This window comes from Podarcis raffonei, chromosome 10 (genome assembly GCF_027172205.1).
Source record: "Podarcis raffonei isolate rPodRaf1 chromosome 10, rPodRaf1.pri, whole genome shotgun sequence".
Taxonomy (NCBI): Eukaryota; Metazoa; Chordata; class Lepidosauria; order Squamata; family Lacertidae; genus Podarcis; species Podarcis raffonei.
The window spans coordinates 47,484,318-47,499,726 of NC_070611.1; the positions used below are offsets into that span (position 1 = coordinate 47,484,318).

At 44.9% G+C, this 15,409-nt stretch overlaps 1 protein-coding gene across 4 annotated transcripts in view; it reads left to right on the top strand.

Annotated features, from left to right (window-relative positions):
• The first annotated feature begins 5,336 nt into the window (after positions 1 to 5,336).
• Positions 5,337 to 15,409, top strand: part of CSNK1E (casein kinase 1 epsilon) — a 50,105-nt gene continuing 40,032 nt past the window's right edge. The window contains exon 1 of one of the 4 annotated variants that reach the window (XM_053405133.1): positions 5,337 to 5,483. The gene's annotated coding sequence lies outside the window, so the exon portion shown is untranslated. Of the gene's footprint in view, positions 5,484 to 5,601; positions 5,670 to 14,075; positions 14,311 to 14,514; positions 14,605 to 15,409 lie in introns of those variants that run through there. The other 3 variants (XM_053405134.1, XM_053405132.1, XM_053405135.1) reach the window with 3 other exon arrangements.

The following is a 15,409-nucleotide window of genomic DNA, read 5'->3' on the forward strand; positions in this document are numbered from 1 at the left end:
AGTGTGACAAAGCTGCATCTGGCGAGCCAGCGCAGCACACGGAAACGCCGTTTACCTTCCCGCCAGTAAGCGGTCCCTATTTATCTACTTGCACCCGGGGGTGCTTTCGAACTGCTAGGTTGGCAGGCGCTGGGACCGAGCAATGGGAGTGCACCCCGCCGCGGGGATTCGAACCGCCGACCTTTTGATCGGCAAGTCCTAGGCGCTGAGGCTTTTACCCACAGTGCCACCCGCGTCCCAACATGGGGATTAGCAGGTAATAAAAGTTTGGGGGCTATTTTGTTCGGGGCTTCCATTTTGTTCCACCTTGTGGCAGGTGGGAGTCCTGTCGTGACAGTCTTCAATAAAGACCAAGCCTACTGGCTGCTGTTTTGCTCTGGTATTCCTGGCTGGTGTCCTTGTTTTTTCTCCAAGGGAGCCCTCAGATTTCTCCATTAACAGTATAAGAAACCAAAACCGTTATATGTCTGGTGTGATGGGACCCCCCTCCCTTCCCTCCCCCTTGTTATTTCTGCTGCCACCCACTAACTTACACAATTTCGGACAAATCACTTAGGTTTTTTTCCTGTATGAGGGGTCTGGTTTGTAACAGCAGCTCTCCCACCCCACAATTTAAATCCCAAGGGAATTGATAGCGTGAGCAGAGTGCGGTAATATCACAGCTTTGCCACATTCAAGCATGAATTCAGCTGCAGCGCTTGAGCAAGGGCTTTGCAGGCCCCTCCTGTCCCCAGGAGGATTTCATGAGGAGACTTGGCGCCAGCCTTGAATCCCCAGAGCAGCACTAAATGGAATTGTTGTCCCCAAGACCCATCAGCGCACTGCTTTTGAACAGCAAAGGTGCACAGACAGGTATTATTGGTGGTTGCGGTCCCAGTGGCACAAGTCAGCACATACAGTTTTGCACTACTGTCTCACTTAAATCATAACAGCATCGTGACTGTAGGAATAAAATGGGGCTTTCTTCTACTGTCCTGCTGCTACACAATGACATTATGGAACATTCTCCATGTCAACAAAAAAACAAACATATGCTACAATTAGTACAATATATCCTTATGCATTATTGTTTTGCCAAATGCAATGCTGTAGTTGTTTTGGATTCAGTGGCAATAACAGTAGTGGAGAGTGCTGGTGCTTTTATTAAGTACCAGGCTACAGTACAGAATAAAAGGCAGCAAAACCAGAATAACACAGCATAAGGACGATAAAATACTTCCCTATTCTATTATCCGGAGCTCCAAGGAATGACAACGGAGAAACTCCAGCTGGCACCCAAGAAGTCATGGCCTACACCAAATCCTGAATGTGAGAGACCCCATCAGGGAGAGTTATATACTGTTACAGAAGCCGGATGCCTGCCTCTCTCACTGCCAAGCAATGGCAAGAGCCCATGGGTCCCAGGCACACACACAGGGTCTGTGTCCCTTTACAGAACAGAAGACACGGCAGAGACTGTCGTGCTTTAAGAAATGTGGGGTATTCACCTATTTACACCTTCATTCTGCATGTAGGAAGTCCAGCTCTTACAGCACGACAACCTTCCCCCTCTAAGATGGATCTCAGCTCTTTCATCCTCCTACTTCCTCCCAGAAACCCTTGCTCAAAAATACACCCCATCACCTTGGCAACCCTTCAAACCCCTGTCTTCACACCTCAGGGCAGGGGTAAGTCCTCTTCCATTGGCAATGATCCTCAACAGCCTTCTATTGTTCCCTTAATGGTCCTAGCTTGGGCAGCCTGGTTTGCATAAACCAGCCCAGGAATTCCTGGAATTCCCTGTCTGGCACAGTTGTGCACTTAAATCCATATCCCAATTAATCAAAACCCTGGCATTTATTAATTTCTAGGGTTTACCCCAAATCTATAACAAGACATTAGACCCTTAGTGGTTACGTGCTGGCTGGCCTGATATCCTAAATGCCTCACACCTGTTCCAGAAGCCATTATTGGGATAGTGTGAGGGATGTTACATCACCTGCCAGGTGAAATAGGCCAATAGACAGGAGCCAGCCCAGTTAATTAATCCTACAGGTGTACTACTGCTGACAGGCACTCAACCTTCATTCTGCCAGCACTTATCCTTGAAGCCCAGACAGAATCAAGACAATTAAGCAAACTGAAAACCCTTCAGAGTCCTAAAGGGTCTAACATCATGGCTGGTGTATACTGTTTCCCCTTCCCATTTTTGTCTAGACCTTATTTCAGAAGTGAAGATTCATGAGATGTATCCTCTCCCCCCACAACTTTTTGATATTAGTTGGTAGAAGTGTAAAAATTCACTAGAAGAGTCCCAAGAGTCCCTGTTATGGGATATAGCTCTGAAATTGCCAAGGTGCTTATTTATCAGTGGACGTGATGACCCAGTTACATAATTTTGCGTGCATTTCTTTTAGAGGAAGGATTTAGGAGGATGGCAGAAATTATATCCACATGTTCCTAGGAGCAAGTGCCCTCAAATAATCCAGGGGTGCACGTATGATCGACTGTGAACAAGTGGGGGGACATGACAGAGGTGTATAAAATTATTCATGGTATGAAGAAAGTTATAGGGATAAGTTTTTCTCTCTTCCATAATCCTAGAACTTGGGGTCATCCAACCAAGCTGAATGTTGAGAGATTCAGGACAGACGTACTTTTTCACACAATGTATAGTTAAACAATGGAACTCAATTCCACAAGAAGTTGTGACAATCACTACTTACTTGCATGGCTTTATAAGGGCATTAGACAAATTCAGGAGGGATAAGGTGATCAGTGGCTACACTCATGATGACTCAGTAGTGGACTGTGTGCTGGGTCAGTAGCACTTGCCTGACCTCCTGATGGTTGAGTTGCTACTGCTTACCAGGGTGAGGAAGAACAAGGTGGCAGGGAAGATCAGCGCAGTGCAAATGCACCAGCAGGAGCAACAGGTTGGCTCCACCAATGCGTTCACACCATGCCAGCCTCCCCACTGCCTTGTGTTTGTCTTGTCCCTTCCTAGTAAGCAGCAGTGACTCAGCTGTCAGGAGGTCAGGTAAGTGCCATTGCCCCACTATACTGTCTGCTCCTGGGATGATGACTGTATCTCCAGAATCAGAGGCACTGTGACTGAGATGCTAGTTGCTGGGGAACAAAGTGTAAGAGAGTGCTAGTGATGTCTCGCTTGCAGGCTTCCCATAGGCATCTGGTTAGAACAGTATACTGAACTAGACAGGCACTGGTCTGATCCAAGAGGGCTCTTCTTATATTCAGAATAGGAGAAACATTTTCCAAAGGGGTTGCCATGCCAGTTTGTTGCAGCAAAAGCAACAGAAAGCCTTAAGGCACCTTAAAGACTAACCCATTTATTATGGCATATAAGCTTATCTATAGGCACACACAGGTTGGTGGGGTGGCATTGCAAATAGCGAGGTCAAAGGGAAATGAAACACAGAAAGTACAGACAATGATAATTGCGCTAAACAATGGCAATTCACAAAACAGTGGCTGGTGATAACATAGACATCCTGGACAGCTAATTAGCATGTGAATACTGATTTATAAAAACTTTATCTCAGTTCAGCCCTTAAGTGATTGGAACTGAACCTCTTGGTGAATTGTAATTCAACAGCTTCAGGTTCCAGGATCCCTCTGTAATTCCTTTGTCCGAGAGGGGCCATTTTGTTTTATTGCACAGCCCCCATAGGAGGCTGTCTTGAACTGAGACAGATCATTGGCCCACCCAGCTCAGTATTGTATATGGCAGAGCCGAGGAAACCATTTGGCTCTTGTGGGTCAGATCCTTAGCAGAGCCTAGCCCAAGGGGCCAAATTTGGCATGTGGGTGATTTGACACTTGGTGATTGGCTTGCAAAAAGCTTTGTGCACTATTTTGAAGGTGATGGGCACGGGAGCCAATGCCTGCTCTACCTTGCCAATGCACACTTTAAGGTTCCAGATTTTGCACTGTCAGCTGTGCCTCTACCAGCTGTGCCTCTGCCTGTGATTACATCACATATCTGGGGCTGGATGGATATGGTTTGGGAAATGTGAGCCCAGTATTGGCCCATGGTCTGCAGGTTCCCCACCTTTGCTCTAGGGTTTCAGAGATGCCAAGTACTAAAGTGGGACTTTCTGCATACAAACAAAAGCTCTGCCTCCAAATTATTGTCCTTTCCAGTAACACACCACCGCATACTTCTGCTGGTACCCCATGGTCTGATGAAAAGCACTGGGGTACCCACAAACACTTGGTAGAAAGTGCTCACTTTATGACTAGTTCCACTACTGCCGTCTCCATTTTGCTTCAGATCCTAACTTCCTGGTAAGTACGTGACCAGAGGATGAAACTCTTGCTCCCTTAAGAACAAGGGGTCTTCCATAAAGGGACTTCTTCAAGGTCGCAGCATAAGAAGTTTAAGTGGGAGAAAACTGGTGAATTGCTCCTTATTTTCCCAGTCACTATGGATGCCTCTGAGTCTCCAAGTTGGCCTGACCTGCAATACTCCCTTTTTCTGATGATTCACAGCTGTGCAGTGCTGAGACAACATATTCCACATACAGTGGTACCTCTGATTATGTACTTAATTCGTTCCGGAGATCTGTTCTTAACCTGAAACTGTTCTTAACCTGAAGTACCACTTTAGCTAATGGGGCCTCCTGCTGCTGCCGTGCCAACGCCACGTGATTTCTGTTCTCATCCTGAAGCAAAGTTCTTAACCCGAGGTACTATTTCTGGGTTAGCGGAGTCTGTAACCTGAAGCGTATGTAACCTGAAGCGTATGTAACCCGAGGTACCACTGTACTCAAAAGGGAAGTTTACTTGAGCATTCAGCATATGAAGTCGGATTTTATGGAATTAAAAGGTGCTGGTCTCTAGATCATATGACCCATCAAAACCCAGCAGGTAGGCCCTAAGGAGAATTGCTAAGATGCTGAAACTGGGATTTCAGTATTATGGGATTTTGATGTGACCAGATCTTAAAGATATTTGAATTCCATGTCAGCTGGAAGGACAATTTATTTGTTGCTCCACTTTGGTAAAGCCTTGTTTGGGATGATCCAGGTTATAAACAGTGGTCCACATAGCTGACTGAAATGCTAGGATTCACCACAGTGACATTTTGGAGGATAGAACTATAAAACAATTCAGTAAATTTCTCAAGCGGGGGCCTAGGACAAGAGGAAGGTGGGGTGGAGGCCAAATCCATTAATTCACAGACAAACCATGAGGCAGAGATCTATTGACTGTTGCCTAACCTTCATGTCTACAAATTCACCAAGTATGACAGTTGCCATAGGGATTGTGATTGTGACTTGGAGTCTGGAGGGGGGGGGGCTGTGAGCTCTATCTCAGAGAGACTCCATGATATGAAAAGTCTGGAATAGACAACTTTGCTCTGACTAAGGAACTAGGGATGTTCCAGTCCCGGCTTGGCCTTTGTTATGATGGAAGAGCTCAGATCTTCAGAAATGAGGCCACCTCACCGATTCCTCACAAATGAAGAGCCATTTTGTCAGGTGAGTGAGGCCTAAGCTACTGATGTAAACTCAGCCTCTATGACACCACTTAATATTGACTTGGGCAGGTAATGTTGTCCATTGCTGGTTGCTTGACAGCTTGGCTTTCTCCTAGCCTCTGAGGACTACCTAGAGTACACTTGAAACCCCAAGCCCTCATTGCAGAAGATAAAAGGCTGGAGAAAGGTATCTAAGAAGCCGGGTTTTAAAATGGAAAGATTAAGAGGACAAGAAGTCATTGGTCTTGGGTAGCTGAGATAGTTGAGTCTCACTCAGCTTGGCCATGAGCCAACTGTAGTCGGTGTGGAAAGAGATGGAATGTTAACTTTTATGTTTGGTGGAACTTTTACGTTTATGTAAGTTATAAGCAGCTTTGAGATTTTACCCCCTTACAAATATAAAGCTGTATAGAGTAACATTGTGGGCATCTGTCTGTCACAAAAGACAAAAGATGTCCCTCAAGGCAGAGGGTAAAAGCAGTATAGAAATGATGATGGTAATAAGAATAAGAATAATAAATTTCAACTCAGATAGGATAGTGGACTATTAGTGCAGTCCTCACTGGCCTGGGGTGCTTCCCCACTAGACGTTTACAGCAGAACTCCCCCCGCTGGAATTGTGCTCTTCCAGATAACCCGTGTCTTGAGCATTCACCCTTATTTGCTTGCACAAAGTTTCTGTGAATGTCAGATTGTATCTGGTCTTTACTGAGCATTTGTTCCAATATATTTGCAGAGAGATTATATGACAATGAATAGTCACTCTGATTTGCTTGTGGGGCATTTATTCAATTTGCCCTTCATTATTTGTTCATTCTGCATACTTTTCAGTGCACTGCCCATCACTTTCCTAACTACGAATAGTCAATTATAATTTTTTAAAAGGGAATTTACTGTTCTAGAGGCAACAGAATGATTTAATCTGCTTCAGTTGCACAAATTTCCTGGTATACACTTGAATCTCTTCCACAAAATACTGGGTTTGGAGGCATCCTTTGTTCAGTCACTTTTTATGGGGTATCAACATGACATCATAATCACATTGTTGTCCTCTTGTGTGTCCCCTCTCTCCCAATATTCTTTCTATCTTTTAGATCTTAAAAAAAAAACAGTAGTCCAACATCTCTACAGGTGTAGATCACCTTGATGCTCCTTTTCCATCCTTTTGAAGAAATGGGGTTTTGATGTGCACAATAACAAACTAGACAGATGAGCCAGTTTAGCATCATGTTAATTGTTCCCCTCTAATCTGTCACTAAAACACCTTTTAATTTACCTTTCAGAAAAGGCATTGTATTTTTAGCATTTCTTTGTTAAATTTGTATCGTAGAATCATAGAATTGTGGTATTAATTATCATTAAGGTCTACTATGAAACAAATAACTTTATTTAAACAAGCTTTCTTTAACTCCTAACTCTCTCTGAACATCCTGCTCTCTCTTTCTATACTTTCTGTGCTGAATCACTTCCCGGTAGCTGTTCCCTTAACCTGTGCCTCCCCTCTGTGACTCTAAGTTTCTCTCCCTGACTGCTGTTCTAAGCCTCTTATTTAGTTCCACATACATTGATATAATGGTGTCTTTCAAAAAGTGATGTCATTAGAAGCAGTCATTGAACATATTGACATTTACTCTTGAGTAAACATGCCTGGGGCTGCAATGTTATTTTTGTTTATAAAAAATCACACAGTCTTAATAAAGACATAATTTTATGGGTGCGTAAGATGCTGCCTTATACCCTTATTCCCTTAATAAATTAGCAGCATCCAGTCTGCCACTCCTGAAGTGCAGGCCACGTGTTGGAATTATGGGGTGGAAATAGATATAGATCACCTGTGTGGGTGATAAAACAATTGGCTGGATCCGTAGGTCTAAAGCACAAGGCTAAACATACTCCCCATCAAGAGACCGCCCCTCCCCCGCAGTTTAAAATCACATAATTATACAGCACAGTGAAGCATGGGAGGCTGTTAGACCTTTTAAATATCCTGTTCTAGCTGCTTACAGCACTTCCCCTCTCTACCCCATTGCAGTGAACAAACCACATCCTTAGTAAATGTAAATGCTTTACTTACAAACTCCAAATACCAGATTCATGTGTTATTCCATGCAGTAGCAAGTATACACAGGCAGAAATCTTGGAACACAAAATATAGTGAAATAGCTCTAAGCACAGGGGCTGAGCTTGTAAAGAACAAGCTCACACAAGTCATGTCTTAGTGAGCTCAGATGATGGAGAGCAAACAATGGTGAGGGGCATGATCTAGCTAAGTCTAGAAATAAAATTATTGGTCTTAACCCCTACATGCATTAACAAGCCCTAAGCTTACTAAGTCAGGCTTACACAGTGATGTTAGACTGCAATTCTGTTTCAGATTTTAAGGGTGCACCAAAATGCCCTTTTATCACGTTGAATTTCATGTTGATTTTGTCCCTCAAGAATTCTTTTTCATGCTTCCTTCTCTCATAATTCTGAGTTAGGGCTTGTTATTGTGCAGTTTTATACATGTCTACTCAGAAGCAGATTCCCATTTAGCTCAATGACAGTTACTCCCTGAGAAGTGTACACAACATTGTAGCCTTAGACTGAAACCCTAAACACAATGGGCGAATTATATTCACAGTAGACCCATTAAAATTAATGGCTGCAATTCATTTGGCTCCATGAATTTCAGTGGGTTTACTCTGAGTAGAACTTAGTTCACTGCAACCCACTTACTAGAAAGTGAGCCTCATTGAACATATTGACACTTACTCTTGAGTAAACACACCTAGGGCTGCAATGTTTTTTTTTTAAAAAAAGCTATTAATAAAGGCATAATTTTATAGCTGCATAAGACGGTGCAGGATTTCAAACAGGGTCTCTTTCAGCCCCACCTGGATATGCTGTGCATTGAAGCTATGATCTCCTGCATGCAAAGCACAGGTTCGACTACCACTGAGCTACATCCCATCCCTTTCCCCAGTGTTTTTCCCCACACATCCCTCAATAAATTGATCCAGTTTTTAAAAAGTAAAAGGCATGGAGCACAAAACCTTAAGACAGAGTGGTGCAGGAGTCAGATTTAGCTTCTTGTGAAAGGAATTTGCAGACAAAAGTAACAGTGTCCAAACTTACCATTACAAAAATAAAAGAAAAATATCTGTTTATTCTGGGCCAAGGACAATACAACAGGCAATTAGAGGGACAATCCAAGACTGCTAACTTTTTGCCTCTTTTGTTCAATGCTGTGCAAGTCTTTGTGTTAAATATAAGTGGAGCACAGTGACAAATCTTGTGGTACAGTGTGAGTCCCTAAAACTAATGCTTGCACCTGAAAATCATAATTTTGAAGTAAAATGAAACCATATGGTAAAAAAGAGTGGGGAAGTCTATGGGTGGGGGAAATGCACTTTTCCTTGCCTTTCTGCCAAAATCTTCTAATGCATAGCCTTCTCCGTCTAGCCATGCCAATGGCTAGCGTTTGTCAGTGAACTTGTTGTGGTCTGGTCAATATATCCTAAACTTTGCCTAGAGCAATCCTGACACATTTACACAATTCCGCAGACTCCACTGGTTAGATGCACGTGTTGCACAAATTAATAACAGATGGGTTTCTGGAGTTTGTGTGAGCTGCTATGCTCCCATGGGCGAAAGGTGTCTAGGAACATTGGGAGGTGGCAGAGTAAATTGTTGCAGCATTACTTTCCTGTAGGTGTGGCTGTCATTAATTTTGTCTGAGGCCAGCTTAGCTTGCATACAAGCCAACCAATGAGGGGTTCTGGGTGCTGATAACAGATCCTGCTTGTAGATATTTTCAAATTCCTCAAGAATCTTCTTTCTCTGCTTAAAAAGCGTAAAGCTGAGTAAAAGAAGTCCAAGTGGATTCTTAGAGCTTTGTCAACACATGACATACTTGTCACCTCAGTTTTCTGTTGCCCAGAAAACTAATGCAAAGCGCTGTGAAGAAGTCTGGAATTGTTCCAGATGTAACAGGGCAACCAAAATATCCCCATATTAGCCACTGGTGGATAGTTGGTTTTATGATGTCTTTAACATGAGTTATTTGTTGGGTTGTCATGTTATGTCACAAAATGATATGGGTCACATCCACTACACACATTGAAAGCTCAGAGCTTTCCCAGAGAACAGTGGCGTAGCGTGGGGGGTGCAGGGGGGGCCAGCCGCACCGGGCGCAACATCTGGAGGTTAGGGTTAGGGGGCGCAAATCCACGGGTTAGGGGGCGCAAATCCACGGGTTAGGGGCGCAAATTACTTGCCTTGCCCCGGGTGTTGACAACCCACGCTACGCCACTGCCAGAGAATCTTGGAACTCTTAGTTTCCTAGAGGTGCTAGGAAATTAAGCTCTGCAAGAGGTTTGACTACAGCTCCCAGGATTCCACGGGGAAAGCGATGTGTCTTGAGTCTTGACTGTGTTTGAAATGTCTGTTGTGAATGTCATCTTAGTATTTTGTTACTGTAATGATATCTTGATCTGCATTTTTGTTCTGTTGTGAGTCACTTTCAGCATATATTTATATGGAAAAGCTGCATACAAATGTACAAGCTTGACTATCAGCCTTGATATATCCTCCATGAATTTGTCAAATCCCCTTTAAAGTCATCAAAGCTACTGGCCATGACCACATCCTTGCGGCAGTGACTTCGAGGCATTAATTATGAATTGTGTGTAAAAAAAAATACCCCTTTTTTGGCTGCATTCACACCACAGTTTATTCCATTGGCCTGATGTTTCCCTAACTAGTTAATTTTTCTGTTATAGCTGAACTGTCACCCCACATAAAAGCCACTTCTGGAAATATAGCAGAATATAGTGCAAGTTTAATATTCATGCCCATGTTATTTGCTTACAGAAAGAAAGAAAAACCATATGTAAATAACAAGGAAATGGGTGGGTGCTAAACCTTCTACAGTACTATATTTCCCCAAGTGGTTTTTACACTGTGGGAAAGCTCAAATATACTGTGGAAATTAATAATTTGGGAAACAAAATAAATACTGGGAAACAGTGTGAGTAAAGCCTTTGTCTGTCCAGTAGCCACTGTCAATCAGCTAGAATCATAGATTCTAACCTTTGAAGTTATCTAGCAAGTCCAGCCTCTTGTCTAGTGCAGGATTTGCAACACAGGGTGATGCAGCAACATCGTTGACAGGTGGCTTTACAGCCATTGTGTGAAGCTATTTTCACATGTATAACACATGAAGCGGGTCCTTGACGGAGGGAGAACTTCCCTCTATCCACTTTGAACCTCAAGTGTGGTTTTATAAATTTGCTAATTTCATTTTTGTGTGGCTACAAGGACACCATTGTGGAATCCTCACTGTATTAACACACATACACATTAGAGACAATTTATTAGCCACAGGCAACAGGGCTTGCTGAATCCAGACCAAGCTTTGTGTCTTCACTGGTTGTTTTTTTTTTTTTTAGGAATCCTACTTTGGCCATTGATTGATTGCATTTATATCCTACCTTTTTCTCCAGGAGCGCAAGGTGACGTACATGGCTCCCCTCCCAATCCCAGGTCCTAGTCTGACACTACTCTGACACATTGGCTTCCTCTGGCTACCACAGACTGCAGCCACTCCCAGATGCTTAGGGAAAGGGAACAAGGGTTGGGCACCTCAGCTGAATTACATGAGCATACATACACACTCCTCTTGATTTGGAAGGATGGCCAAGCTAGAATTGGAGTGACCAAGCTGAGAGAGGCTGTGTTCTAGGAAGCTACGCAGCACCTCCAGTTAAGCAAGACAAGGATGTCTTATGGCCCTAACCAGGGCAATTGCTGTATGAGAGCATACAATTGCCGTATTGTGCAATTATTTGATGATAGATGCTACCAACCTTTTTATCTGCTCTACTTTTGTTAATGGAGAGGTCACATCAACACCATACATTTAAAGCACACTTAAAGTACATGTTTTTCCCCAAAGAATCCTGGGGCAACTTGCCCCTCACAGAGCTACAACTCCCAGCACCTTTAACAAACTACAGTTCCCAGGAGTCTTTGGGAAATGTATGGTATGGATGTGACCATAATCCCCAAGTGGTGTACAGTAAGGTTATGAAAGATACAATAAAAATACTGTAAAATCAGTTAAAGACAACAAAAATCATAAAACTTAAATTGCCTGCTGAAATTAAATGCCGGAAGTTCAACAGGGAGAGGGCCTGTCTGATATCAGCTGGGTGGGGGATTTCACAGAATTGGATCCACAATATTCAGGAAGTAGTAGTCATTGCTTGTCTTGTGACCTTTGATCAAACGCATCCAGAGAAATGTGAACCATTTCAGAACATTCATATATAGGTATGTATATGAATGATCCAAAGACTGATGGTTCAAATCAAGTAAATTTTGTTTGATAAAACTATTGGCTGGAAGATATGGGGGAGAGGAAAAGCCATTCTACAGGCAATGCAAATGACAGAATGCAGCCTGAAATGTTTATGGTTTGGATTTTGTGTTTGACTTTAAGCTGAGTTTTCAAGACAAGCATACAGCCCATTCCTAAGCGAGTTTCTTGGCATGTTCCGCCCAGGACCATGAGGCAGATTGAAGCAACTGCCTCAGGCAGCACATGATGGCTGCACAGACATGTCTGAGAACAAGCACTTGCAAATGGTTCAGGGTCCAATAAGCAAACAAAAGCAAATAAATATTGTAATGAGTGTTAAAAATATTTTGGTGTGGAGACTTGAAAGAAACATCTCACATTCTCCAGAATACAGGCTGGATGTTATGCAAAGCAAGCCACAATCTTGAGATTTTAGGAAACACAGGAGGCTGCTTCACACTGTGTTAGAGGCCTTTTAAAAAAGTAGAGACATCACCTTGCCAACAAAGGTCCGTATATTAAAAGATATGGTTTTCCCAGTAGTGATGTATGGAAGTGAGAGCTGGACCATAAAGAAGGCTGATCGCCGAAGAATTGATGCTTTTGAATTATGGTGCTGGAGGAGACTCTTGAGAATCCCATGGACTACAAGAAGATCAAACCTATCCATTCTGAAGGAAATCAGCCCTGAGTGCTCACTGGAAGGACAGATCCTGAAGCTGAGGCTCCAATACTTTGGCCACCTCATGGGAAGAGAAGACTGCCTGGAAAAGACCCTGATGTTGGGAAAGATTGAGGGCACAAGGAGAAGGGGACGACAGAGGACGAGATGGTTGGATAGTGTTCTCGAAGCCACCAGCATGAGTTTGACCAAACTGCGGGAGGCAGTGGAAGACAGGAGTGCCTGGCGTGCTCTGGTCCATGGGGTCACGAAGAGTCAGACACGACTAAACAACTAAACAACAACAAAGAGGCCTTTGGTCTTTGCAGCTCAGCACGGATGGCAGGCAGCAGTTCTCCAGGGTTTCAGACATGGGTCTCTCTTCCAGCCCTACCCCCTGGAGATGCAGAGGGTTGATCCTGGGACCTTCTGCATGCAGTGCAGATGCTGCCCTACTGAACACTGCCCTTTGTTGTCAGAGGGATATTTCCAGCTGGATCCTGTGCATGTTTGGCTTGGTAGGAAGGCTTAATGTTATTTACAAAAAGAAATCGTGTGAAAGATTTGGCTGTTAATGCATTCACTACAGGCTTTAGGACTATAAGCTCCCACATCTCAGCCCTTTGTCCAGAGTGCGCAAAATATAACTTTTCTGATCTTGAGGGGTTTATCTGTCTGTGGATTATTGATTTACTAAAAAGCTTTGAGCTGTGCAACAGAGCTGGATGCGTTGGACGCCTACCAGAGCACAATTCAAAGTGTTGGTGCTGACCTTTAAAGCCCTAAACGGCCTCGGTCCAGTATATCTGAAGGAGCGTCTCCTCCCCCATTGTTCTGCCCGGACCCTGAGGTCTAGCTCCGAGGGCCTTCTGGCGGTTCCCTCACTGCGAGAGGCCAAGTTACAGGGAACCAGGCAGAGGGCCTTCTCGGTAGTGGCGCCCGCCCTGTGGAACGCCCTCCCATCAGATGTCAAAGCGATAAACATCTACCTGACATTCAGAAGACATCTGAAGGCAGCCCTGTTCAGGGAAGTTTTTAATATGTGACATTTTAGTGTATCTTTCATCTTTGTTGGAAGCCGCTCAGAGTGGCTGGGGAAACCCAGCCAGATGGGCGGGGTACAAATGATAAATTATTATTATTATTATTATTACCCAGAAAGTTAGGATGAACTCAGCTCCCCCTCCACCTTAATATGTGCAGAAGCTTGCAGCCTCTCTTGTCCTGAGCCGAGCAATGGGCGCCTTTTCGTTTACCCCGACGAGAGGCATTTGGCGCCCGTTCTTCTGGATTCCGCGCAACGCGATAGCGATGCACTGCGGTGCAGGTGTGAGCTAGACAGCTGCTAACAGTTTTCACAAAATTGCGCCGGTACATATTTTTTTGGGATGGGTAGCGGGTCATTTCAGAACCCCCGTCCCCCGCGCGTTTATCCCCCCCCCCCTCAAAAAAAGCGGTTGCCAGCGTGGGCGACCAGGAAGCCCTCGCAAAGCAAGAAGCAACAAAAACAAGCCGCTGCCCCTTTAAACCTCCGAGGGAGGGCCCAGGGCTTTGTAGGATGACATCAGTGGGTTTGGCCCTGAGACTCAATGGAAACTCAATGAGCGAGAGCCTCGGCTGTACACACACCGAGGGAGGCTGGAGGGGAAGGAGGGAGGCAGCTGAGCAGGCAGAGCGCAGAGAAGGAGGAAGCGGCGGCGGCGGCGGCGCTCAGAGCTGGCTACGGCCGCCTTTCCCAATCCTCCGTCATCCTTCCTTCCCCGGCGCCTTTCCTCCCTGACAGCCCCGGGAGCAGAAGCGGCAGACAGGCTCCTTCCAGGCGGGGTGAATATTGTGGGGATCCGGGCAGGTTTTGGGGTGCAAATCCGGGGGGAAAGGCGGCCCCTCCGTCCCTTTGTTTTTCTGCTGAGAGAGGAGGATAAGGCGGCGGGGGGGAGGGGGAAGAGGCTCTCGCTCGGTCACAGACAGCACACAACGCACACATACACAACACAACGCACACTTACACAACACGGCGCACGCAAGGCTGGGCTGGCATAGGGCTGGGGCCCCCCCCGTGGAATTTGGTGACAGGCGAAGGAGGAAGCTGTAACCGAAACGGGGGGACGACAACAAAAGGCTCGTTTTCTCTCTGTGTGTGTGTTTTAATTTTTGACGGAGACAAAGGATTATGCAGGCATCTTTCTCCCCCCCCCCCTTTCCCAGCTTCACTTTCGGAAGGACACATTGAGGGGCTCCTGTGTCGCTCCCCCCCCCGTTCCTCTCCCCCCCCTATTTGCTGTCTACATGCAGAAATGGCTCCCCTGACTTTATATATATATTTAAATTTTACTTACTGAGTGTTAGGCTCAACCTAATGTCCAAGTCCGTGTGTGTGTGTGTTTGTTTGTTTTTGAGAGGAGGGGGTGATTGCTGCTTCTCCCCCCCCTCCCTTTTCGTTTCCTATACTTAACATCTGTGTATGGCTTCACAAACAATTGGTAGTGAGTAACGGGTATCCCTCTTTTCTCCTCTCCCCCCCCCCCGGCTCCAACCTTTGGCTGTTTGTGAGGGGGTTTTTTGGGGTGGGGTGGGGGGGACACCAATAGTAAACACTGTTGAATTTCTAAAAAGGTTATATTTGACAAATAGGGTGGGTATTGTGAGGTGGAGGGGGGGAGGAAGTGGCTGTTATTGTAAATCACTATCTCCTTTTGTGCACTGGGAAGGTTCGGTATTGTAGGGAGGGGGGTGAAGAGGGGGGCAAGATCTCACCCCCCCCCACATCTTTTTCTGAAATGTTGCTGCTTTGTACCAGCTCAGGGATTTGTAATGAGGATTGTATAGTAAATAGAAGTTTTGCTGCTATTTCTGCTGCCTAATTCTCATTCCTCGCTGCATTATTCTCCCCCCTCCCTATTTTATAAGATGCTTCTGGCGCTGG